The sequence below is a fragment of the Passer domesticus genome, chromosome 6, assembly GCF_036417665.1.
Source record: "Passer domesticus isolate bPasDom1 chromosome 6, bPasDom1.hap1, whole genome shotgun sequence".
NCBI lineage: Eukaryota > Metazoa > Chordata > Aves > Passeriformes > Passeridae > Passer > Passer domesticus.
In genome coordinates, this window is record NC_087479.1 from 45,294,488 (window position 1) to 45,321,265 (window position 26,778).

The 26,778-nt window shown below is 42.3% G+C and overlaps 1 protein-coding gene across 29 annotated transcripts in view; it reads left to right on the plus strand.

Moving 5' to 3' along the window:
* TSPAN4 (tetraspanin 4) overlaps positions 1 to 26,778 on the plus strand; it is a 414,093-nt gene that overhangs the window by 98,495 nt on the left and 288,820 nt on the right. For 2 of the 29 annotated variants that reach the window (XR_010364883.1, XR_010364882.1), the window contains one exon: positions 10,730 to 11,261. The exons of the other annotated variants lie outside the window; for them this stretch is intronic. The gene's annotated coding sequence lies outside the window, so the exon portion shown is untranslated. Of the gene's footprint in view, positions 1 to 10,729; positions 11,262 to 26,778 lie in introns of those variants that run through there. 29 annotated transcript variants of the gene reach the window in all.

Below are 26,778 nucleotides of genomic sequence, written 5' to 3' on the forward strand. Positions count from 1 at the left end.
AGTCTGAAGCCTCTCCAAAGGGGTCTGTCTCTACATTGGCAGCTTCCAGCCCCACAAGGCTATACTTAAAAAAAACAAACCAAACAACAACAATAACAACACCACCTCAGCAAAAAACCCAACCAAAACACTCCAGCCCACAGCCTCTGGGTTTTGTTTCTGCATGGTCAGACACTCTGGACCTTTCCAGGAGGAGTTCCTTTCACCCAAATCTAACCATTTCAGTGTCTTTAGAATCTAAATGCTGAAAAAATATAATTAATAAATCTTTTGTTTCATATGGCTCATGTTGTATCTGAACTTAAATAATTTTAACCTTATGGTTCCAGTTGAGGCTCTCTGGATAAGAGTAGGTGCTCCACTGTCCCAGAGTTTGCTTATAATAAATTACTTCATTTTATTTCTTGAGACTGGTTTAGAAAACTTTTGTTACAATGCTAAATGGCATTCAGTGAGTTACATGCAGTTGTTGGCTCTTATTATCAGAGGCACAGTTCTCTAGGAACAGTTGTGGGATACCTGATTGTAACAGCATTTTGCACCATATCTATGCTTGCTCTCTGCAAATGACTTTTCTTCCTGAAAAGTGCCATAACATTTTGTAGCACTAAGATGTGATCTTAATGGGAGTACAGGACAAGCTGTCTTGGGGCAGTGCTTATAGTTAACCCTAAGATGTTTGGGCAAACACCTGGACTGTACAAATACCCTGTAAGCTGTAGTTATGCACCAATGTAATATTGAGAACTGGGTGATTGTGCTGTCCCTTTGGCTGGAAGGCATTGTCATGCCTGCCATGACATGGCTTGATGGCCTTGTGCCCAGTCAGGATCTCTTTGCACTGTGCTTCCTACAAACACAGTGTAAATGATGCTGAAGGATTTAGCATCTTGGTGGGCAAGATGGAAAGGAACTATCACGGTACTCCTTTCAGAAACAGGACTCTAAAAATGCTAGGCTCGAGTTGGGTCGAAGGGAAACTGGCAACTGGACCCAGCTCCAGGCGTCAGGCTGAGGGTCAAGGCTGCATGTCCCTTGCACAGAGCTCCTGCCTGGTTAAAATACACATTTCCCCCATGTGTTATTTCATTAGTTATTTGATTTTCCATCTTGTTACATAGCTTCTGAAAGTACTCAGCCAGATGGGCTGTTTGATTTGCTGGATGTTTCACCCTTTTATGTTTAGTTAAGTCAATACATGTCAATTTTTCATCTGTAAAGGAGAGCTAAAACTCTCCTATTTAATACAGTGTTGTGAGGATGAATTAGGAGGTTTGTTTCTCTTTTGCTGTGTCAGGAAGAGAATTAATATAGTCTAGAGAATGGAAAATAAGTATTTTGGATCCAATCTTTCCTTCCTTCTCTCTTTTAAATATACTGTGCATCTGGCTCACACCTACCCTTTTAGGATGTAAGTAACACATTTTAAATGGATTACCTCTTTTGGGTTGCACAGGTTAACACCTGCATATTTCCACTTTCTGTGACCTTGTTTCATAAGTGTCAGGGTGTTGGTCTTTGTAGGCAACTTATTAATATGACTCCTTAATTATTACAAGAGTGTTGGGCATGGTGTGTGACTTGAGATCAGGAGTCAGGCTGTAGTTCCCAAAGGGAAAAAACACAGTCTTGTGGTTAAGATCAAAGGCTGCAGATCTTGCATTCAGTCTTAGTTTTGCACATCCTTCACTATCCCAAAGTCATTTAAGTGAGGGAGCTTAAATTTCCTTGTCTAGCCTAGGTGTTGTAAGAATAAATTAATTGGCAGAGATGAGTCAGTTGAAAATGCTCTGGGACTATGGGTTATTTAAAAGCCTGAATTTATCACTGAGGCCAGACTTTTCTAAAGGGCTCAGCTTGGCTTGTAAGCTCATGCCAGTTGTTGTCTTACCACAGTCATTTAGGATTTGTGTCACAGTTTTGCCTAGAAGCCCACATGGACATCAATAATGCATTACACAAAGGCTTATTATCCAGGAGTTCTTGCCCTAAAGTACTTGCAGTCAAGTCAGAGGCAATAAATGGATATGAAGAACATAAGAGAATGGAGAGACTGTGGCAATGGAGTACACTCTCCCTCTGTCTGCCTATCTATGTATCTATCTTTGGACCTTTCTACCTGATGAGATCCCTGATGCCAGGAGGAGGCAGTGAATATTTTTAACATTGTGATTGTAGCTTTAAAGCAGGGAGGAATCTCTCTGGCATAATTTTAAACAAGTGTAAGTAGGAGAGGTAGAGGTTTCAGTAGCAAATTTCCTAGCAAGATCATTTCCAGATTAGTGTGCAGAGACTGGTCTGTCTATGCCCTGCAAGGTATATTTCTGCCCTAAATTGAATTATTTTAGCTGTCAGCAAGTGCTTGATAATATAGTGATCTGTGCTTGGGAGATTCACTCTTTATATTAGTGTTGTATTGCATTCAGTGTTGAGGCTAGACAGAGCCACTCATCTTTACCTCATGGTCCCACGTGGACTCACTTACCTTAGTCATGAGTGGGCAATTAAATAACAAGAGAGACCTTGTCAGCTCCAGGCATTAATATAAATCTTGGTGCTTGTAATACATTTACATGGCTCCCCCAGGTCTATCTGGACTTATAATCATCTCTCTTATTCACAGATCTTCTGGGATATTGACTGCTCGCTTTTGCTTTGTAGTTCTCTGAATCAGGATTTGGCCCAGGAGATAACCAGCAGTAAGTTTTTCTGACAGGCACTCAGTGAGTATAAACACTTGCCCACTTTGGTGTGCACAGGCATTGCCTCAAGTAATACTAAACACTTTTCTGGGTAAACAGGGGCTCCTGCTTAGCAGGCAGCAGATTGATTTTACTCTCCAATTTCTTTTGTTCAGATGCATTTTACCTTTAAATGGCTTGGAGATTTCAGTGCCTCATGGCTGAACCCTTCATAAACAGATCTGGTGATCTTTCTATTTAGAAAGTGTGTGTATCTGCATCATAAAGCCCTGAATGAATGAGGGGTCAGTGTGTCTGTTTCTTACAGAGATTTCATTAAAAGCTTCTTCTAGTTTCTTTACCCTAATCACCTGGAGGTGCATTAAGGATAGAGAAATGATATATATTAAGGATGTAAGTAGTAGTGTTGTGATCCTAAAGCAGGCATGATTCACTAGTTAAGATGGGTCTTGTTATGTAAAAGCCTTTGCTGATGATCTTGTGGAAGTTCCATGACCTGAATGAGGCCAGGATTTTGATTTACCCTGGAGGAACATCTTACAGAAGGAAAGACAATCTGCAGACATGCCGCAACAGAATAGCAAAAATGTGCTGTTTGTACTCTGTTTTTCTCCACAAACAGCAGTTTTCTGTATTCAGGTTGATGAGCTTGCCTTTTAAACATGAGTAAAGTGTCTGTAAAATCACACAGAAGCAGAGAAGGGTGCATGGCTGGAGTCTGGCATTTGTCGGTTTTGTTTTTTTCTCGTCCAGCCTTAGAAAATGCTTTTTAGATCTCAAAGTTAGGCAGAGCTCTTCCATTCACTGCTGTTTCAGCACTGTTGTATTACTATAAATAAATAAACACTGTGGCATAATTTTATAAGTAATCTGCACTGGGAGGTGGAGACCTGAGCCTTCATTCTTCCAAGCAGATGCACATTTTACTGGCTTTTACCACAAAGTTTGTCCAGCTGCTGCAGAGCCTTAAAGGTGGTGTCACTTCTGGGACTTCTTCCCTTCTTGCCTCCTTTCCCTCCCATGGTAGTGTCCCCCAGAACGGCTGATAATGTTGCCAGGTACTTGCAGCTCTAGTGTAGATGTGTTGTGAAATCCAAAATAAACTTAAGAGATAATGTTAGCAGAATCAAATGTTGTCAGAGGCTGATACCTCTCAAGCTATCTGTAGGGAATTCAGGCTGTCAGTGTTTAGTTTAACAGCAAGAGACATGGATGCTGTGACAAAGTATTGTTCAGGTGACTTTTTCTGTTATACAGAATGATTTGTGTGGATTTCTTTGCTTCAGCTGATGAGTGTTGGTGCAGTGGCAGAAGCTGCCCACTCTGTATCTTCACTGATATTCTGCTTTTTGGTGTGTGTTAAGAACCCACTTATGTGAGGCTGCAGTCAGTTACAGACCAGTTGATCATGACAGTAGAGGACTGGATGGGTGATGGCAGCCAGGGCTTGGCAGCCAGTGTGTTAGTCAAATGCAGCTTTTGTCACTGTGTGGCTGGATATGTTCTTTGGACTCAGTATTGTCCTTGTGTGTGTGTGAACCATTCACAGTGAATGAAGGTGGTGAGTTGTGTATGTACACAACTGCAAAGGCAGAAATTAATTCAATCTTGTGCTACAGCTCAGTGAGAGCTGTTGGTGAAAGAGTCAAATGGCCTCAGTTGCTTTCTATTTTATTACCTAAACCACTGTGAACTTGCTGTGCTCCTTGCCATCTTTCTTTCACCATCTTCACCTTCTTTTCATTCTAGGTGAGTGCTAATACAAGTGCTACACAATCTGTTAGAGCTTTGGGGTAACTCAGAGAAACTGCAATGTTAATTGAAGACAGAGTGTCAAAGGCTGGAATCACTCCCAATTGATGAAAAATTAATGTGTGTGCCTGTTTGTGTGCATTAGCCTGCCTGGTTGATATATTTTTTTAAGACTCAGTTTGGATGATGACCACAGAACACCTTCTATTTCTGCTACTGCAGAGACTTATTTACTGCTGAAACTTTTACGGTGACAATCACTCAGTAGTACATGTTTCAGAGTATTGCTTTGCTGTTGACTACAACCTTTCAAGTCTTTGTTGTAACAACCATAGTAATAATATTTTCCCTTTTTGTACTGGGTCCATTGTGCTTGAGGTCAGCTGCAACCTTGCCAGTAGGTCAGAGATACTCTGCCTTAGCTGAAACATTAGATGGGAGGGAGGTTCCCAACACTGAACAGTCTGCCTTTAGTAATTAGATACAAATTAATGAAGCCTCTTCTTTTTTCTTGCTCACACTTTTTGTCCTTTCCTAAAGGAGGGTTTATTGTCTGTATGCTGAATGGTCAGGCTCAGAGCTGTTTCTTGAGCACTGTTTTGTTCCTGCACAGTTCTGAATCCCAGAGAAGGAGTTCTGCTGGGATGCATGCAGTGCAGACATTGCTGCACAGGAGGCTGTATCCACTTTTCTCTCTCTAGAGGGGAAGATTCAATACTCACCCTGCAGGAGGGAATCTATGTGAGATGTTAATATTCAAGACTATATTTTCTATTTGTTTTATCATGCAGGTGCTTGGCTCCTGTTCTCTGGGACTCATCTGTTTTCCCCCCTCATCTAAGCTTCAATATAATTCTTACAGCTCTGGTTTCCTCTCATGAGCAGTCCTGTTAATGGCCACAGAGGATCTTGGCACTAAACAAGCCCATGAATGTGTGGAGGGCAGGGACTTGCTGTGTGCTGAAGCTGCATCTTTTTGTAAGGGATGATCTCAAGGGAAGCTGCTGTCATGCTAATGTTGGGTAAATGGAATTTTTGTGGCTGACCCTTAAGTGAGTTGTCCCTAATTCAACAGAGATGCAATTAAGTGATGTAATTTATATTTAGAATGTGCAGGGAATATTTAATATAATTAATTAATGTGTAATGTAATTGGAAGAGCTAAAGATAGATTTCTGCCTTTATATTCCTTCTGAAAACTTACAGCAGAAGAGATTTGGTTACCCACTGTCCTCAGAGTATTGGGCTTTGAATATTCATCCAGCCAATCTTCCTGATTGACTGACAATCCCAGGTGGCTGCATATACACTGACACCAATTCCTGCAGCAGGTTTCCTAAACTCTGATGCTACCTGCCTTTACCTGCAGGGGAGTAGCCACTCGTCCTCCATCTGCACCAGAGGACCATGTGAGTGACTTCACATCAACAAAAGTTTAAGACACAAATTGTGTAATTTCTTCGTCTTTATGTAATGAAATGCTATTTTTGAGATGCCTTGCCAGCAGGTTAACAGGAGTTTATTGACAGCAGAGAGTCACCGAGACTCAGGAAGTATTCACTCTGGTAGGAGGTGGATATTCACAGGAGTGAAGGATTTATGCATGCACCTGCTTTCCCAAAGGCAACCTCTTCTGCCTCTTTCTCTAGACTATTTTTTGTTGCAAGCCTATCTTCTTGCAACATGGCCCTGCAGCTGGTGTCAGGCCACTTTCCCTTCAGCTCTGCTTCAGTCCCCGTGCCCTTGATCAGTTAGCAGCTTTCGTGTACCTTCAACTTACAGCTTCTCCCTTATTCCCATCAGATACAAGCATTTTCTTACCAGTTTCCCTGCCATTGCCTGACCAGTTGCAATTTCCTGCTCTCCCCTTTATTCCTAAGTCTTAGTTAGATTTTTCCCCAATCCTTGCTGCCCTGTACAAGCTTTTAAAACTGCTTGTGCCTGCATTCACCTGTTTGGCACTCTCCGTGGGTGGTGTTGGACTCCTTTCCCAGGTTCCCGTGCTGCTTTCTCTGCTGCAGTAGTAGCAGGGAGAGCTCAGAGCACTCCCATATGCATCTCCCACCCCTGCAGTGTTGAGCCCTGGGTATGGCCCAGCCTGGAGCTGGTGTTGCAGAAAATTCCACCCAGTTCCTCAGCCTGGTGCAGGCTCGCTGCTGCTGTTGGGCTTCCCCTAGGTGCTAAGCTGCAGTGTAGGAGCTGGGTTGTTCAGGAGTGTGTAAATTAGTCATATTTGGGTGGTTCCTGGCTTCACACTCTTCCCTCTTAAAAGTAAAAAAAAATCTGAAATGCTTCATGTGTGTAAGATGTGCTACTGCTTTCCGAGGTCATGTGGCACTCTGGGGTGCTGTTAGCACGTTGTCTTGTTAACGCTGAAGTTCCTTCTCTCCCCCTGCCATTTGAAGACCAAGAACCTGAGACAGAGTAATTGGTGCCTAAAACCATCTTTTCTTCCTTTTTCAAAATAAGATGATGACATGATAGCGATTCTTTGAACAAGAAGGAAGATAATGGAAGGCTGAGTAGTGAAATCAATTGATATTAGCCCAGTGGGTGGAGAACTTTGAAAACTCTCCTAAAAGAAGGAAAAAGCTCAGGAATCAGCAAAAAGGCTGTTCCCAGAGGGAGGAAAAAAAAAAGAAAGAGAATTGCTCTTACCTGTGGCAACAGGCAGGAATTTCCTGTGACCCCTCCTTAGCCTATGCAAAGATGAAAGTTCAGAGATTCCAGGTGGAGATTTACTAATGGCTAATATATGCCTTGGGAATGACAGCCAGTTATCCAAGTTGCTGTTGGTCCATGGGCTTGTGTAAGTTAAAGATCTTTCTAGCACTTTTCTTTTGGAGTGAGATGTAAATGACTGAAGTGGAACTTAAAATTTAATGAAAGGGCAGCTGCAACCAACCTGCATCCTCTCTTGGTGGCTGTGCACTGCAGTCAGGACTGCTGTCGCCATGGGATGTGTCTTAGAAGAGCAGCAAGCCATGACAGGTGTCTTTCTGATTAGAGGGCCTTCTCAGACCCAGCCAGTTTCTTGTTATTGTAATCAAAAGTACCTTCCCCACTGTTTCTGAGTGAATCAACAGTGACCCTTGGTGGTTAGAAAGGCTCAGTGCCTGCTGGTCTGTCATGCATAGCCTGGCCAACCTGAGTGTGTCTCCTGAGAATCTGAGTAATGGGGGCATTGGCTAAAGCATTGGCCATCTCATTTCACAACTGATCTGCTGATGTTCTAGGACAGAAATCTCTAGCCAGCCCAGTTTGCATGGAATCTTAGCTTGTAAATGGAGGATTTGGGGAGAAAACTTAAATCCCACTCTTGGACTTTTGGGTGATCACTTTGATGTATAGATTACGCCACTGCTGTAGATCCTGTAGATGTGTAGATCCATACCATTGTCCTGTTTGAAGGAATGCACAGGCCTTCACTCCATGCAAAGAGTTTTGGGAAGAAATGCTCTTTAAGGCGTGCTTGAATTCGTAGAGACTGGTGTGGTGAAATTTAGCATCAGGCCATAACCTGTCATTGGCCCTGATTTCATTTATAGAAATCTCTCAGCTGAAACAGATTTCCTTGTATTGCTGTGCTTTGCTGTGGCTATAAGATGGCTGTACACTCACAGTGAGCTGTTATTCTGATGGGTATAACTGATGGCAATGATGATGCTGTGTTTTTACAGTTCAGCAATCGTTTCTATTTGTTCTTGAACCTGGGCTGTGCTTCAAAACAGAATTTAAGTAGAGTCACCACCTGTTCATTTTTCAGCCAGACAATCTGCTTTTTAAATATTTCAATAAAACCCCCCCCAACCCTCTTCAGGAGAAGTCAATTTGTTTTTGGCTGGAATCTCATTCCTGGCTCATTTTGTAGCCAAGTGGCATATCCTCCTTCTCCACCTCCTCTTTACAACTTTTCTTCCGGCTGCTCAGTGTAACACTTAGCACATGATGTGGCATCACTGGAAGCTGTGTTTAAACTATTTGAATTCAACCATAGTAGAGTGGGAGTGAAATTTTCAATTTGTTCCTACTCTTCAAAAATAGGTTGTTAGTTAATGTATATAATACATCTGTATGTTGCTAGAGATTTTACTAAATTTAAGGCAGGGAATGGTTAAAAAAACCAATTCTGCCTTTCAAACTAGTGGACAAGTGAATTATTTAGCAAAGCTCTTAAATAAGCTTGAAGAATAAGGATATTACTGCTTCATAATTTGGAGCTAGTTCTTGCTATTTTGTTTGCAACAGTTTTTTACACTTTGTCCTAAACTCTCTCTTCTGAATCTGGCTATGGATGTTGAATCATGAAATAAAATTAGCAGTTTGAGGACTTTGTTGTGTAAGAGTTGTATTGCAAACTTCTGCTTGTGTTGTCCCTTAAAATACATGCATTTTTCCTGTGGGTCCAATACAGAGATCTGCAGAGACCTCTGAGTGTGTCCTGTATAATGTTTGAACTGGATTTCCAGGTAGTCATTTGGAATTTATAATTTTGTTTGCCTTATTTTTTACATGAATTATATTCTTAGAGTCATAGCATCTATAGGGCTGGAGAAGACCTTCAGGACCATAAGAGCCCAAATTTGACCATTCACCACCTTGTCAACTAAACCATAACACCAAGTGCCTCATACTGAACACCTGTTTGCTGAACACCTCCAGGAATGGTGACTCCACCGTTTCCCTGGGAAGTCCATTCCGATGCTTGACTCTCCTTTCTGCAAAGAAACTCTTCCTGATGTGCAACCTGACCCTCCCCTGTCACAGCTTGAGGCTGTGTCCTCCTGCTGTGTTTTTGGTTGTCTGGGAGAAGAGGTCACCCCGAGCCTCCTTTTCTCCAGGCAAACAACCCCAGCTCCCTCAGCTGCAGTGGTACAAGTAGGAGCTGCTCAGTTTTTCAATCTCTTCTATCTTAGAAATAATACTTAGGCCACAACTAAAATGGAACAGAGAATGGGTATTTCACTGGAAATTAAACAAGATAAAATTTTAAAGGCCTACAGTGATGTAAAAAGTTTTCTTCAGGTGCTCTCTTTAGGCTTTTAGTGGTGTGAAGTGTTTTTATACAACAGTACATATGTTGTAGAATGAATCCTTCATATTGATGGCAATGCCTGTTGTCTAAAAACACTTTACAAAGGTGGTCAAGTCTTTTGCTCTAATTTTAAAGAGAGATGTCTTACCCCAGATCACAAAGCATGTCAGCTGGAGTGGCTCTCTTCTTGAGGACACAAGGTCCATTCCCACCACAGTTTATAACACTAAGGCCTCTCTCTGGGCCTGACCTCCCTGCTGTGCTGAGGACAGATGACATGTACCAGTCCTGGCATCCCAACATGCTGGCACAGGAATTGCATGCTGCACCTTTGCAATAGCTTTCCATGGTGATCCCTACCAACTAAAAAAACATCAGAGCTCCCTATTCTCCTGCATTGTGTGTGTAGTTGTGAAAAAGCTTAAATGTATTTTGAATGATCTCAAGAACTGGTGAACCATAATCCTATTCAGTTCAGGAGCTCAGGTCAGATGTGAGCTGGTGATGTGACATCTGTCAAATGAGATGTTTCACTTTCAGCCATTTGTGCTCTTGAAATCACTCAGTGAATTTTAGCTTTCAAAGAGATAGGTAAATTATGAGACACACTAGCCTTGCAGGTCCATGTACTGAGACAAGAACTTGTCATTTGGCCTCACATGGACAAGTTGATGTGTGGGCTTTCAGTAAATTGATGAGATGCCCTTGTAAGACTGTTGTCCTTGAGGGAGTTCCTGCACTTTCTCACCATCTTCAAACAGAATGTGCCTGGAAGAAATGTCAGTTAAACTGAAGCCCCTCCAGGGCAATGCTTTTGTTTATTACAAAGCACCGATGTATGAAATAACAGTGCTATAATCATCTGTAAATGAACCACGAACTAGGAGAACATCCACGAACATTTTATAATGGGATGTATTCTCTAAAGTTGCGGTTGGCTGGAATAAATCAATAGCCCATGGAGTGCACTTTTATTTTAGCCCTAAATGTGCAAAAGGCAGTTTTAAGTGGCTCTGCTTTTGAGAGCACAGACTTTAAAACTTCCTGACTCCAGCCATTTTCAATGCCTGAAATTGTGCACTATGTAAGTCGTAATAAATTTCCTGAAAATGTAGTAGGCCTTTCATCTTTATCTTCTGTGACTTATTCAAAGTGGGAAAATAATTACAGCTCCATGTTTCAGGGAGCATTGTTCTCTGTGCCAATGTTTAATGACTTTTTTGTTAAATACCGTTCCCAGCTCATCACTTGGAACCATTTGTTGTTTGTCCAAGATGCTTATGGAGGAAGGAAGAGAAGAATGAGATGAAGTACAAGTAGCACCAAAGCGTATGTTGATGTTTCAGCACAAAGACTGGACAGCAGAGGAATTACTAGGCTTTTTGCTTTAGACATCTGCCAAGAAGTTATTAAGTCGTAAAGATTGTGGAAGCAAAGAATCTCCCAAACTGTCTTGTGAACAGTGTTCATTTACCATTTCACTGTCTCTGCAGGATGAGTATCTCCTTGCAAGCCTTCACACTTCTCTGCTTATTGTGAGCCTCAGCTTCTCCTTTCCCCCATCCTGTGCCTTCACACCACAAATTGCTTCCCAAAGCTGCCTTGGTCTCTGTTGATTCATCTGTTCCTTTCCCTGTCTTACTGGAGTATAGTCTTTCCATTTTGCATCTCTTTACTGCAAGCCATCTCTGCCTAGATCTAGTGAATCCTTTGCTTTTGATTGAAACTACGTAACACCTCTTGCTCCTCTCCAAATGAATTCTACATGCTGTGTACCAGGTTATTAAATGTTTTCTGTTCTAATGAACGCTGTTTCAAAAATATGGTGCTTTACTGGTTTTTGGTGAAACTGTAAGGATCTCTTCTCATTTGCCTACTTAGGATCTGCTGTTAATCAGTAGTGGTTCTCCCTTGATTACTGAAGTCCTCTAGTCCTTTTAAATTTAAGGGTGTATGAGGTATATGGTAAAGGTTGTGGCAAGTTGCTTCTTGTCTAAACAGACCCCCTGTTTGGGATAGATTTGTTACTGCTGTATTCTAGCTGGGAAATGTAAGTCAGAGCAAGGTTGCAGATGACAGAAAAAATCAATTGATGACAGAGGAATTTATGGTCTATCAGAGAAAACAGAATGGAGCTGTGATTTATATATTTAGTTGCTTTAATCAATATGAAAAAATAAAGTGTGGCGTTATACATAGGGCCCCTGGCAGTGAGTGATGATGGTGTAATCTGTACATATCTGCCTTGTAGATGAGTCTTTCCTGGGAGGAAACTTGTGGACAATGGGCAGCATTTTAATCATAAAGGTAGGTTTTAAAAAGGTGTATGTGTGAATGGTGGTTTTATGACAAAATACCTTGACAATAAATGTAAGCATGTTTGAGTAGAAGATGGATTACCTGTTTCTCTCTCGGGTGATCCTGCTTTTGTTAGTTGTTGGCCATTGGTGAAAGCCACTGTATGGTTCCTGGTTCATGCTAGTTTTGTCGTTCCTGTAGCATAGAATGTCACCACTGAGACAGCATACCTAGGTGTTTAAGCATGAACCAAAAAGCAGAGGAGGTGGAAATTTTTTTTCCCAGCTTGCCATAAGAAAATTAAATTGCTTTGATGTCACATGGGGAAACATGCCAGCACATAGACACAGAATACAAATAGACAGGAGGGACTTGTTGGATGGAGGTCTGTGTGAGGGTTGGCATCCTTTTGGGTCTGGGCTGTGCATGCTGTGATGTGTTGTCACTGTGGAAGATTTTGGGACAGAACATTCCACTTTGGGGGAGAATTGCAGCATCATGTTACATGTCCTTGGTTTCTGTTCCAGTGCATGGGCATCATACCTGGCTATTGCAGAGCAAGGGTTCAGGGTGGGAAGGAGTAGGAAAGGAGGCTTATGTCCTCCTAGATCCCTGTCAACACCAAACATACAATCTGCTGACTAACTTGGTGTTTTTGCACTGTTACTGAATTGCAAATGGAGAAATGTCTGTGAAACTGTACCATACCAAGAATGGAAGGTCTGAATTCACATCTCCAGGCTTGATATAAGTTATCATACCCAGGTTTCTTGGTAAAATATAATATATTTAACCTTGCTTTTCCTAAATGTGATAAATACGGTATTTTTTGGCTCATCTTTGTATATGTCCCCATAAACTGAGAAGGAATAGAAAGTAGGGAAAATTATGGTAAGTATGGTAAGTGATGTTCACAATAGAATCGTGTGCTGGGAGTCACTCTCAAGTGCTAGATAAAATCTAGACCTGATTTCCTCTATGCTTATGAGAGATAAAGCATTTAAATTTCACTGATACCTGCTGTAGTAGCAGTTGGTAGTGATCTGGTGTTTTATTTGGGAGAGAGAAGAGAAAATACAATAACCCACCTTCATTGAAAGGAAAAGGGAATGTTTTTGTTAAAATGGAATCATCTCAAAGAATAAGGGACATTTCAGTTGATGTCTTAGCATATTTTTGGGTTGTTTTCAGTAGCTGTTTTTAAGTAATAGTGGCATCAAATTCCCTCTGAGCTGAGTCTGCAGTTTCTTGAGAGCTGCCCATGACAGATATTTATTCTTGAAGTGTCTTTAGCAGAGGCATTAAGCAGGTTAACACATGTTGATACTTCACAGTCTTCCAGATGCTCTGCTGGTGCGGTTCAGCAGCAGGACTGATGTATTACATTGCCTTATGTCTCACTGGAGATGGGCAATGCTGAAACACCTTTACTAAAGAAGAAACAAAAGGCAGAGGCTGGTACTGGGAGAGCAAGCTGAGCCACAGGACCAGTCAGCACCTTCTGGTTGTGACAAGCTGTCAGCACGGTCTGCTGCAGCAGCCACAGCTTTGTCACACACACATGACCAACACATCTGGACCCTCCCCATGTATTCCTGTGCTCCCTGTATTTCCTGTGGTGCCTTCTGGTATTCTTTGTCTTTATATCCTACTGGATATAAAGATTTACTAGCCTGCTGTCCCCTGGGATTAGAGAGAAAAACCATGCACTGCCCCTCTGTCACAAAATGGGACATTTAACAGGGACTATTTCTAGCACTGATGCATAGTTTTATCATCATCAGTACAACTGAAGTTAAGGACAGCAAGTGCTGCTTTTAATTCTTGACTTGGAACCAGTTTGAAGGTTTAGGATTTGTATGACAGATGTTACACTTGGCTCTTGATAACAAAAATAGTGAGGACATGTACCTGCTCCTTCTGTGTCCAGATTTGAGCTGGCTATGTATCCTCTTTCATGAAGCACTTATTTCCTGAAGAGTGATTTCAGTTATTACCACTGTTAATGAGATGGCTGCTAATTTTGGATCAGTCCCATCCTTTTGCAAAAAGTGCCTTTTGTGTACTGCCCATGGAAAATATGGTTGTGAGCTTGGAGATTTCAAAGGCTAACTCTGAGATGCCCCAAAAAAGCTGATGTTCTCAGTTTGGGACCATAACAAATGGCTGAAATACTGGACAACTCTTTTATGCATTCAAAATCAACACAAATTTTCTCAATACATTATATTTTGTGAAATCTAATCTTGCACACACTAGAGCAGATATTACTCTTTCTATGTTTGATATGTCCCTGGATAACTTCAGTAAAGAGAATGGGTTAACGTGTGGGTAGGGAAGCTGGAGTTCATATTTCACACTGCCATACACTGTGTGGTATAGAAGATGCTCCTCTGCTTGCTATACCAAGGCTTTAATACAGTGGAGTGGACTTGCCTGGCTTCTACTTTCTGCACTAATTTAAGAGAGGCAGCTTCTGAATTGCCTTACCTTTTGCAATAATGTTTGTGAAGTACTTAATCAACACATTTACAGTCACTATCTTCTTCAAATTTACATATTTCCCACTCAAGCAGTCACAGCTCAAAAGTCCTGCTCAAGGCAAAACTATGCCATAAAAACCTAATGCACGATAAATGGGCCCTCCTGGATGCTGAGTGATGAGAACTGGATGTATTTGAATAGTTCACAGAGACTGCAGTTTTCATTGTCTTTAGGCACCTCTTAGAGATCTTTCATTCTCCTTTTTTGTGTTGTTCTTTTGCATAGTTACTACAGTTCAAAAAGAGTTAACCTGCACTTGCATAAGATGAAGAAAGTACTGAACATAAAGATTGGAGTTCCCCTAGGAGCTTTGACTGCGGTTCTTCTACGCTCACACCTGTGTTCTTGTAGCTGGTTTTGCAGCTGCCACCAGTTAGACTAACCTAGCTCCTGGGTGTAGGAGATAGGATAGCAAGGTAAGGAAAGGTGTTGCATGCCTTTCTTTACAGTGAGAGTAGTCTTGGAGATAATTAATGGCAGTAGGCTGCCCGAATCCACATAGCTCCTCAAATCTGCTGGGATGGGAAGGTGACCAAGATTAGTGTTGGGAAAAGCCAGCTAATCAGTGCCTTCCTAGCAGTGGACAACTCTGCATGTACTTCATCTCTTTCTCCCCTTTAAACCTTAGTTGATGCTAATACTATTTGGGAAAGATTTTTGAATTTCCATGAGTGGCTCTTTTATGTTTCTGTAAAAAACTCTGAAGTTTCTAATTGCTAATCATTAGTGAAAAACATGACCAGTAATTTTAAATCCTAATAAACTTGTTTTCCCCAGATTCCTATGTGCACAAAATAATCTGTTACCAAACTGATGTGGTACCATTAACAGATATTTTTCATGCATTTTTGTTTTATGTATTTGTGGCCTTTCACACTGTTAGTGCACACGTGGGTGCTTTTGATGAAGTAGGCAGCTGTCTTTGAACTGTTTGAAATAATTGAGCAGATGTATGGCTCTGCCACACATCAGCTCGGTGCAAGGCATCCCTCCTGTGCAGTATAAATCAGGAGACTTGAGGAGCAAATATACAGTGCTAGACTTCATTTTCTCATTTGTCTTTGCCACATTGTACCCCCTGGGGGAGGATAATATTTTGATGGGTGCATAAAGTGCCATTAACTTTAACATTATCATCAGTCATCATGACAAAGGAGGACAAGTAGTCTTTGTACCTGGTCTTGCCACTTGTTTAGTCATCAAACCCTTTGGAAAATGAGTGTAAACCACTTCTTTATTGTGGCTGTGGTTCTGTGATAGAGTTTTTGACAGCAATACCTTTTTTAGCTACTGCTGCTCTACCTTGCACCTGTAAGGCATAGCAGCATCTCTGTTTGTTCTGTGCAACTGCACATGCTGCCACCTTTCTCAGGGCTGCAGCTTGCCTCACCTTCTTAGAGAAAATACATTTGCAGGGGGAAAGGTAGTAGGAAGGTGGTTTTTTTTTTTTTTTTTTGAAGCTTTCTCAGTTCTTTGATCCATTTGTACCTTGCTTTGTGGAGAGCTGACCCGGCACCCCCTGGGAGGCGTGGGCCTGGCTGAGGGCAGACATAGCTCTGGGCTGGGAGAAGAGGTGGAGTGGTTTTAGGTCACCATTTTCAAAAAAGCATTGAACTAAAAGCCTGTAAACTGAAGCCTAAATGAGTAACCAGTGTAAGTGTTGGTAGTGCTGCAGTACCAGGGATGTAGAGTAGTCAGGATTCTTTGTTGACGGCTTCTCTAATAGTCCTTTAATTTTTCCCTTGTCATCTTAACATCCCCTTCCTGAGGGGGAAAAAAATCATCTGGAGAAGTGTGGTGTGTTGCACAGCAGCAGTAGGGCACAATAAGAATGTAGGCCAGCACTGCCAGAGGAGTATCAAATTCAGGGTTGAACTCCAGGTCTGCTGCTCAGCTGAGAATTGAGGCAGCACCTGCCAATTTTTATCAAGTGAATTTCTCAACATTAGCCTTTCCTGATGATGTAGGACAGCACATCCTTCCAATATCTTTTATTTTCTTTTTGCTTTCAGAAAGTCACTGCAGGTGTGTCAGATTACATCTTTGCTTTTCGAAAGGATTCCTGTACCTCACAAAATTATTCATTATCAGCATTAGGTTTTAATTTTTTTTTTTTTCATTTGGATTATAATCCTTCCTCTTTCTCAAGCATGGTTTTTCTCTCCATGGAGGGGGGACAGCTGATGAGTGGATGGTACTGCCTTGGTATTTACTAAGTTGCTTTTTAGAGACAATTTTCTTGCTCCTTGGGTGAATGTGGTATGATGACAATTTTAAGTAGGACATCAATATGTCAGACATCACCATATTTCTTCCTGGGTAGCATTATTTTGTGTTCACTTATGTTTTCAATGTACACAAATGCTTAGGAACCCATGCAGCAGAAAAAAAGACAGCCACAGAAAGAAATATCAGGTTTGTCATGCTGTTACTTTCTGCATAATTTTTCTTCCTCTCCCCTTTTTCCTTCTCTGTCCCTCCTTCCCAGCTTTTTCAGCTGATCAACCAAGTTTATATTAATTCTTCAACAGCGAGTGTTGAAATACGTGAACTTGTTTCCTGCTGCCTTGTGTGTCTGGTCAGTGCGTGACAACAGCTGAACAGGTTTTGAAATCTGGAGCGCTGGGAGTTGAGTAGAACAACCTGGTTCAAGGGAAATCTGCCAAGAATGAACATAGGTTGTAATCTGATGGCTTTGAGCAGCACTTTCCATCTTGGCTGATTGAGTCCTTAAGAATTTACCCCAAAGAGAGAAATGGATCTGCACCAGTTCTAAAAAAAGTCTGAGGGAGGGATTTGCATGCTCAAATGTGGGTGTTTCAGGCATAATAATTACTACTTTGAAGCTCAGTATTTCTGAATTAACCTGCATAGGACTTTATAGCCAGTGTCTGTCTGGGCACAAATTTGAAGCAAATTATTCAGCACATGCAGATCCATCACATGCTCTCAGCATAAGGCCCAACAGAGCATTTTGCTGTTGCAAATCGGTATAATCAGTCCTCCAATACACAGCCTCCTTCCTGTATAGCAGTTTAATGCACAGCAGAGAGGCATTTTCTTCTCCATGAAGACTGGGAAGCAAAGCATTGGCCTTGCTGGAGGTGCCTGGGCAGTGATCACAGGACGTGGGTGTCTCTCTAGTCCTCTATGCATGTACACCAGGGAAGCAAATGCTTGGCAAGCATTTGCCTGCATTGAGATTCCGAACCAGACTTGCAGCCATTGCAAATGGATGATCCCAGTCTCTGGATGAGCTGGCAATGATTAATTGAAACCCTTGAGATACAGGACTGAGCAGATACAAGTGACCTTAGGTGACTCAGAAATGAAGCCTTATCTGCATCAAAGAGAGGGTTCAGCTCATCATTGTCTGCTGTTACAAACAGCAGGAAAGGAGAAACGCACAGGAACTAGCCCAGGTAAACTTTACCAAAAGAAGGCGGCTAGGAAAAACCCCACAATATATTTTTATTTAAATCTAGTAACCAGAATGCTGACAAACATTGAAGATGTCATGTGGCTGAGGTGAGGGGGTTTTTGGCTATTTTTCCTTTAAGTACCCTTTCCCAAGGATAATCTTTGCTCTGTGCCTCTTTGTGTTTTGTCCTTTTTCAGTTTTCTTACCATCCACTGTCAATGTTTCAGCTCCTGCTTTTACCTTCTTTTTGTTTACCCTGATGTGTTTAGGGTCTGCACACACAGTGGTTGTCACCCAGATTGCTGGGTTGGTCAGTTAGCACTGGGCACTGCAGGCTGTCCTTTATTCACAGGCAAGGAAAGAAAAACTTCCTTTTCACTCACTGCATGCCTGGGCTTTACCTCACAGAAACTAGAGGGATTCTCACAAGTTTACAGGTATGGGGATTTTCTCTTACTGCATGTGCTTATATTTGAGCTTGTGTGTTCAACTTGACTGGAGCTAGTGAGTACAAGAATAAGGTAGAAAATATGAAGTGTCACTTCCCAGGGATGTGTGGTACGTGCACATGGACTCCTCCTCCAGTGGACAAGCCTGGTTTTTGTCTTGGTTTGTGTCTGTGAATGTGAAAGAAGCAGCTGTGTAGGAATTGCTGCAGTTCCAGAGCTGGAATGCAGGTAATTATACATAACAGTAATCCAGACTTCTGGGTAGTTTCATTGCCTTGTAGAATCCTCCTGCAGGCAGAAAATTTGGCTCAGGCATAAGGATTTTCAGGAATGTTCTTCTTTTTAATGTGTGTGGTGGAATCTATAATTTAATTTGTGTGGCCGTCTTCCCTGTGGCTGTTGGAGATTGTTGCTTATTTCCCTGATAACAGTGGCACAAGCAGTGCTTTCCAGTGTTTCCTTGAATGATTGGATTCCTGGCAGAGGCTGTCTGGGATAGTAGGTCATAGTGAAGTGAGTTCTCTCTTTTTGCTCTAATCAGAAAAGGCTGTGCCTGGAGGCTTGCTTCGAACAGCAAGAGAGGAAAGCCGAGGATAGAAATGAAATGTGAACATGACTGTGTTCAAAGTGGAAAATGTTAAAGGATAGGAGTGTCAGGAAAGCACCAGTGTCCTCAATGGTTGATTGCTTTTCAGCTTGTGATCATGCAAAAGCACATCTCCCATAGCTATGGCACCGTGTGCTTTCCAGCACTCTTGATCTGAGGAACTCCAAGCACTGTGAACGCAGATGAGTTAAATCTGCAGCGGTTCTGGGATGGAGGTGCAGTCACCTCGGCTCCACAGATGCAAGAGAGGAAGAAAAGTTCAGGTGCTTACCCTGAATCAGTAAGGCAGAGACAAAAGTAGGATCTGAATGGGAGCACTGGCTCCCAGCTGAGCATGCAGGCAGCAATGAAGCACACAGTGGCCATTAATCTGGGCTCTGCCTTTGCTTATGTAGTTGAACAAATGAAACTGTTTTTTTCCTGAAGCATTGAGCACCCTGTAGCTCCTCTGGAAACCTGCTGGAGTAGTGGTAGTTCAGCTGTTTTGCAAATCAGATTCTTGAGAAAAGAGTATTGCACAGAAGAAACAGCCTCAAGAGGGTAGAGTGCTGGCAAGCTTTCTCAGGTCATTTGGAGTGCACAGAGCAGCACAGGATCAGAGTTGGGCAGAAGAGATAAGGAGATAAGGAAATGACTGGGATGAGAGTGAGAAGGACAAATGAGAAATACTGGAGAATGGTGGCAGAAGAGGACAGGTTTGATCTCAGAGAAGGAAATAATGGGAAAGTATATATGATAGCCTGGGAAAAAAATCCCTGCCTTTAAGGCAGTACAAAATTATGCAGTAAAAGAAAGAAGAGTTTTAGAGAGGCAATATATGCTTATGATAGGAGGGCTACTCAGGAACACAGAACCTTGCAACCTCTTGCCTCCTCTCCCAGTGATGTACTAAATGTTGTGCCCTTCCTGTGTGCTCTTGTCCAAGCCCTCCAGGTGCTGATCTAATAAAGTAAAAACAGTAATTTTCCTTAGTGTGCAATCAGCAGATTAAAAAAGGAGGGGAAAGAGTAAGAGGTGGGGGTGAAGACTATGTAGCCTTGGTTATGGCCTTTATTCTTATAATTAAAATTTTACCTGAAAGGGTTCCAGAAATGAGTCCTTGTTAGTAGATAAAAAATGAAGCTTTATTCCTCATTCTTTCCCTTTGCCCCCCCCCTGTATCACTAATATGTAGCAGATACAAAAAGAGGACAGCATCATAGGGTTTAATGTCTGGCAGGGAAAATCAGGTATTGACTGATTTCAGGTTCTGTTTTGCCATGACCTGGGTAGGGTTGCATAACCCTATCCTTTGTGAAGATTGTTGGAGAACTCTGGCTATGTTCTTGTTACTACTACTACTATTATTACTCTTAAAAGTAAGTAAATGTATTTGTGAGAGAGGGAGAGAGACTGGGTGAATGTGTGTGGGGTGGAGGAGGAACAGAAACCTGTGTTGTTTGTTCCTGCTGGTGGGTGAGGGTTAGGCTCTTGGGCAGCAATGGGAACCCTGAAGAAATCTCCTTTGAGGACTTCCAGTTGGAGTGTGCACAGCATCACTCTGTCACTGGAAACTATCACTTGGGTGGAAGTTCTGTGCTTCTGCTGCACTTTTAATAGATCCTCTTTCCTACAGTAGAGCTTTACTACCTGGGAGCCCCTTTGTGAGAGTTACTTAATAGACAATATTCAAAAATGTGTTCTCAATAGAAGTGTTTGAAAAACGTGTGGGAGTGGCATTTGGGGATATTGGTTTAATGGTGAACACAGTGGCAGGTTAACAGTTGGACTTGCTGATCTTAGAGGCCTTTTCAACCTTAATGATTCTACAACTAAACAGCCTCAGGAGAACAATTGTAGTGCTGATGATGCAAGAGCACCAATCCAATATTTTTTTCCCCACACGGCCTTGAATAATTCAGATGGCCTCTCAGTACCTCAGGTTGTCAGAAAAGAGATGAGGAAAGTAATACTACTTGACTTTGTGGATGTAGGCTGATAAAGGTATTGAAACTGTTGAGGTATCTAAAGGTAAAAGCTTTTATGTGAGGCAGTAAATATGTCTGTCTGCTCCCAAGTTGCTTATGGTGTATGCCTTATTTAAGTTAGGCATGGAGGCTTTTATAAATCAGTCCCTTGCAACCTGGAGAAAATCCCAGCAAGGCAACAGAAAGCTGCTGAGTGGCTCCCCAGCGTTCAGTACTAGTGCTGATAAAAAGCCAAGGGGATTTCCTGCAGCACAATTTATTTTCTTGGCTCTTTACATGTGGTGGGCATACAGTTTACTATTCCGGTTAATCCTGCCTTTCTAGATGCACCTCAGAAAACAACTTCCAGCATCAGTGATGAATTACAAGGGAGCAGGAGGACCTGCTGGTCATGGGGATTAAAGATCAGGGGCACCAAATGGCTGTTTATTCACAGACCAATACTGAGAGTGAATCCCTGAGCATCCCCAGTACCTAGGGATGTAATTGTAGGTGATCCTGAGTAACCAGGATGTGGGCAGCAGGCGTTTCTTCAGATCATTACTGTCAGATTTTGTAATTTTATTGTGGGGCTACCCTAATTCTCGCTTGCTTTAAGCCTGGATATGAAAAGTACTGTGATCTTTTAGGGAGCCAACAAGAATTCCAACCTAATATTTCAAGGCACTGAAAAAGAAACCTTTGCCGTCATGATATTAATTCAGAACACAAATTACCTTTTACTTGACTACTTCTTTGCACAGCTCTGCTAAGTAGTTTATATTCTTAAAGTAAGGTCAGATGGGATTTTTAAAAATTCTGTTTCTTCCTAAAAAAAGGACATGACCCTGATTAGGGTCATCCCTAGGGAATGAACCTAGGAACTCTAGATCAAAAGGAACAAATCTGCATTGCTTGTGCTAGTTGTATATTTGTGAATATCTGTGTGTTATCTAGAGGCTTACAAGTGTCTGTGTTCAGCTCACCCTCTGAAGAACGAGGAGCCACAATTGGGGGGAGTTCATTTATGTCTCCAACTTGATTTTGTGAGCTTTTATCAAACTTTCATCACCCTGGGTGCCCCTACTTTGTTGGTGGAGCAGATACTGACCTGAGCCCTTAGAGCTGAAAGTCAGGAAGTGTTTCTGTCTAAGCCAAAGCATAGCTGGTGTGGTGACAGCTCTGACCACATGCAGAGGGTGCAGAACGGGAGTATTGGACTTGGGAATGATGGTAGGATCTTTTGAGCCTTGGAATAGCAGAGGATGTAATGAAAAATCATAGTGCTTTCCAGCAGGATCAGAGATGCTCACTGCCTCTTCAGAACAGTTATGGATTAATAGAATGTTAACTGGGTAAAAAGTTGGCTGGATGGCCAGGCCCAGAGAGTGATGTTGAGTGGAGTTACCTCCAGCTGGGGGCTGGGCACTGAGGAATAGACTGCATGACTCCTGTAAATGATAGTTGAGCCTGCCAAGTTGTTTGGTTTTATGGGTGAACTGGGAAACATAGCTGGACCTCATAATGATACGGAGGGCCTCTGTGTCCCTCACCACAGCTTGGATTTTTGCTCTCTCAGCTCCTGCAGTGTTATCAGGGGCTCAGGCAGCTCTGGAAGTACTGTAGGAAAGCAGAGCAGCACTCAGGTATATATAGGAAATCTGGATTTCCTGTGGCCAGGATTTCTGACTCTGCTGCAGATCTGTTGTGACACCTCGGGCAGATCTCTCTATTCCCCTGAATGCTTCTTTTCTCTCTTATTTATTCCTGTCATACTGCCAGGGGGGAACTGCATCGAGCCCTCTGTTGTACAGCACCAGGTTGTACAAGCAGCTGGGGTGTCTCTGCACATCCATCACACTAATAATGATAGGAAGGAGAGCACCCATCAGAAATATTTCCTTGCCTTTTAGTTATTCATAAATTTTCATTTCTTTCTATTTTTTCTTTTTATTTTTTACTTGTTTGAAGAGGGAAAATAAGTCAGCTATCTTTTATTCCTTTCAAAACAAATTACTTCTGACAGGTCTGGAAGTGTGTTTTCTGCAATTACTCCATGCACACAGGGGCCATGCTGGCTCATTTATACACCCACATACCACAGCTCAGACTTTTCATTAGCTTGGCCTGCATCTTTTGTTTGTAGTGATAGACACATGAAAGTACAACAGGAATAGGGCTAGGGAAAAGAAGAGGGGAAGAGGATGCATTCTGCCTGAAAATTGCTGTCTCAGTGTTTTTATGCATTGCATGTGCAGAACAAAATTTTTATTTGTTTTGTTATTTACCAGCAGTGCAAGAACTGATTTGGACTTGGATGCACTGTGGCCTGGGTGGCTGCTTGTGCCACTCAGACAAGGTTGGTTTATGGTATTGGCTGACAGAGGAAAGGAGAAGAGTGTGCAAGGTATTTTCCTACTGTTCCAGAGTAAGAGTGTACCCTGGAGAAAGGAGCATGAAGCAGACACTGGGCCAGCCCTCTCCTCCTTACCAGCCTTGTCCCTGGTCATTTTTCCTTCTGGGAATCTCTTCCAGCAGGAGCTGCTGTGTGCTGGGACTGATGGCTGCGGGGTGACAGGCAGGAGGAGAAGGTGGGGGACGTGCTGCTGTGTCATTTACATGCCCTCAGCAGGGGTTGTCCTTGGCCAAGTGCATCAGGGTGTTTGTGTGAGAGCTAAATGCAGTCAAGGCTGGTTAGATCAGCATAAGGCTAATTTTAAATCCCAGATACGCTACCAGTCTTGTTCTGCATAGCTCCAGCCCTCCTGCTCCCTTTCATCTTGCCGCAGCTTCATCTTCCCCTTTCAGAGCTGTCCCCCTATTGCTCAGTGCAATTCCTGGGTGACTGGTTTTTTGTCCCTAAGCCTATTAGTGTGTTTGCATCTCGTGTCCTGGAACTGTTTGCCCTTGTCAGCTCTGTCCCTCTCACACAGCCAGCTACAGAGTCTGGCAGCTCTAGGCCTCCTGCCAACGCTGCTGTGGAGCTGTGGTCTCTCACGCAAAAAGCCACTCTTGTCCGTAGTGGCACAGGCTGACAGATGTTTTGACTTCTGCTTTTGTCCCACCTGGCTGTCCTGGAGACACAAAAGGCGCACTGGAACTAGCACAGATGGGAGAGATGTCTGCTGAGATCTACCAAAGGTCACACACAAACTGTGGAAGGAAGATACTAGTGCCATGGTTATTCTGTCCCTACCTCCCTCTGCAGTTTGAGATGCTGCAGGCAGCAGCCATTCTGGGTGTGTCCGATCTTCATGATATAATCCAGTTTAGTTCTGTCCTGGCTCTTCCTTCTGTTGAAGGCTGTATAAGAAAGCCTGGGGTTTCAGGGTTGGCAAGCAGCTCTGAGAAACTGGGATTGTTTGTGACTGTCCACATGGCTGCCCCAGAGCTCCAACTCCTCTGCTTGGTAAGAGCCTCTGGTAATTTTAGTTGAAGGAAAAAACCCAAGCACTAATTAAAAGAGCTATAATGGGTTGTGTCTCCTGTGATTACAAGAGGACCTAAAACACATTCCAGAGAGCAGGGATTCAGTGTTGCTCCAGAATCATTGCCATAGCTCATGCTGCTTAAGTAATTGAAAGGCAGTTTGTTACCAAAAACTGTTGGTCTTGTGAATACAGGTGAGGTATTTTGGATTCTTGTTTTGATGTCATGGATAGGATCTACTGCATAGCCACATTTATGTGTTATTTTCTTTGACCTAAAAATTGCTGCCCAGAAAATCAATTTGATGATGTTGGGGTTTTTTGTTTCTTTTTGGTTTGTTTTATTGGTTTTTTGGAAGCTTGCACCATGGTAAGAAAATTAATAGCAATGTTGTGTGTGCAATGCCATGGATTATTTAAGGTTCTAATGCCCATTCAAAGCTGTTGGTTAATTGAACATCACAGAGTTATAGGCCTGAGCTGCCAAATGTAAACAGGGTAATAGTTTATATTTATTTCACAAGATGAAATTCTGATCATCGGTCATGTTTATTGACTGAATATCTCAGGACTCAGTATTTTAACATTTTATAGTAAATTATTAACATTATGCTGAGGAAAAGAGGGATAGGTAGGAGTGTTAAAATACTTCTCAGTTGTGAGCTCATCACCCTTTTGTACTAATGGCATTTAATTGTTGTCATCCTTGCAGGAAAAGTATGTGTTCAGCAGAAGTCTCAGCAGCACTGAATTGTATCAGGTCCATTGCTCTTTGCTGGTCTTTATTCTTTAAAGTGGGAGACAAACGGTGCTTAAACCTTTGAATCAAGGAACAGTTTTCAGAAGTGCTTAAATGATTTAAGAGTGGTTCACTCTGGCTTCTAGTCAAACTTTGTGCTCTTTAATCTTCTTAAGTTCTTTCTTTCCCTCCTCCAAGGGTTTGCTGAATCTGTCTCTCCTTAGCACTAGCAGGGCCCCTGCCTGTAACTCTTGTGTGAGTGGTGTCCAGCCTCCAGTGCACTGCCACATCAGCCTGGTGCAGGAGCAGATCAGTGTCTCCAGCTTACAGTGAGGAGTTCAGGCACCAGGGAGATGGAGTGAGTTACCCCAAGCCAGACTGGGATTTTGAAGCATTGATACCCAAGTCCTGTGCTAAATCCTGAGCCTGGTTGCTTGGCTTCTCTATAGCACAGGGGTGCTGAGCGTTCCCTGCCAGGCTTTGCTAAGGGCTTAGGCTCTTCCTGACATGGTCTGCTTGTCCACATGTACAAGTACTTGCCAAAACTGTTGAGGCTTTGCTGTAAACTGAAGTGTTGGAATCAAAATCTCCCAGGACTGTGCTCTGATGAATTACTCTGTGTGCTGAGAAAAGCAAGATAAGGAGCAGGCAGAGGAAGAGGCATTTAAGTACAGTATCCCACATGTATCGTTTGTTATTTCCCTCATGTTGTCTGACAGTGGAAGAGCATACAAAGTGTAAATTTGCTGGTGTTGGGCTTTTTCCCCAGGCAGCCCCTCCATTAATGGTGGCTCTGTTGTAAGTTTGTGTTCAGTGAGCTTTGGACCACCTCTGCAGTCTCACCTATATGTATAGGGCTCGCCTATAGGGTTCGGGACCTTTGAGCATGGATGGGGATTACAGGGCATTTAAGCAAAGATGTGAGCTTGAAAAGATGCTGCTTTGAATTTTCTTAAAATGTTACTTCTTTGGAATAGAGTGATGGCTTGTGTTTGTTTGGAACAGCTGTAGCTGTGCATTTGGGAGGAGTGGGGTTTCTGGGGTGGATGCCCTTTTGGGGGCACACTGAAAGCCTCAGCACTGGTGTAGGTTTTATGCCTGGTGTTTTCTTTCTATAAATACTGTCACTCTGCAGCCACAGCAGTTTGTGCTGTGAAGAGGTTTCCCATGAGGAAAATGACTGGAAGGTGCATAGGAACATTTTTTCAAATGAAAGCTGTTTCAAAAATGTATAGAAAGAAATAATTCTGAGAGTTAGTTATTTCTTGGAAGTTTTTAACAATGAGGATGGTGTTCAGCATTTTGGCTGTTGTGTGCTTTTACCCCCCCAAGATTTTGTTGTCTGCTGCTGCTGTTTCTTTCTCTTTTTGTTGCTGGGTCCTTGGTTGTCCACAGTGTTTTGTGTGGGCTTAACAATGGTGTGTGTCTCGGGGATCATGTGCTTCAGTTATCTGGCCTGCGCCAATTGAACAGCTGTAGTCATCTGGCAGGTTGTGTTCCTGAAATGAAAAATATGGCTCCAATTTTTTTTTGTTTCTTTTAAAACCTGATTGGCAGTCACTGTACAGTCAACACTGTAGATCTACCACATTCTAATTATGGCGAGTGGCAAAACTAATAAAACCCCAAATTGTGTGTGTATATATATATCCACTTATATATATTAAAATTTTTTTGTTGTTGTTGTTAAGGAAAATATTCTTACTGTCTTGAAAAATTTTAGAATACCTTTTGTCTGTTTTAGGTTGCTTTATTTCAGATTATGTAATTTACTCTCCAGAAATGATGGAGCACTTGCATGCCAAATGTCAGCCCATTAGGTGGGTTGGTGGTGGTGGTTAAAACAGATTTAAGAAA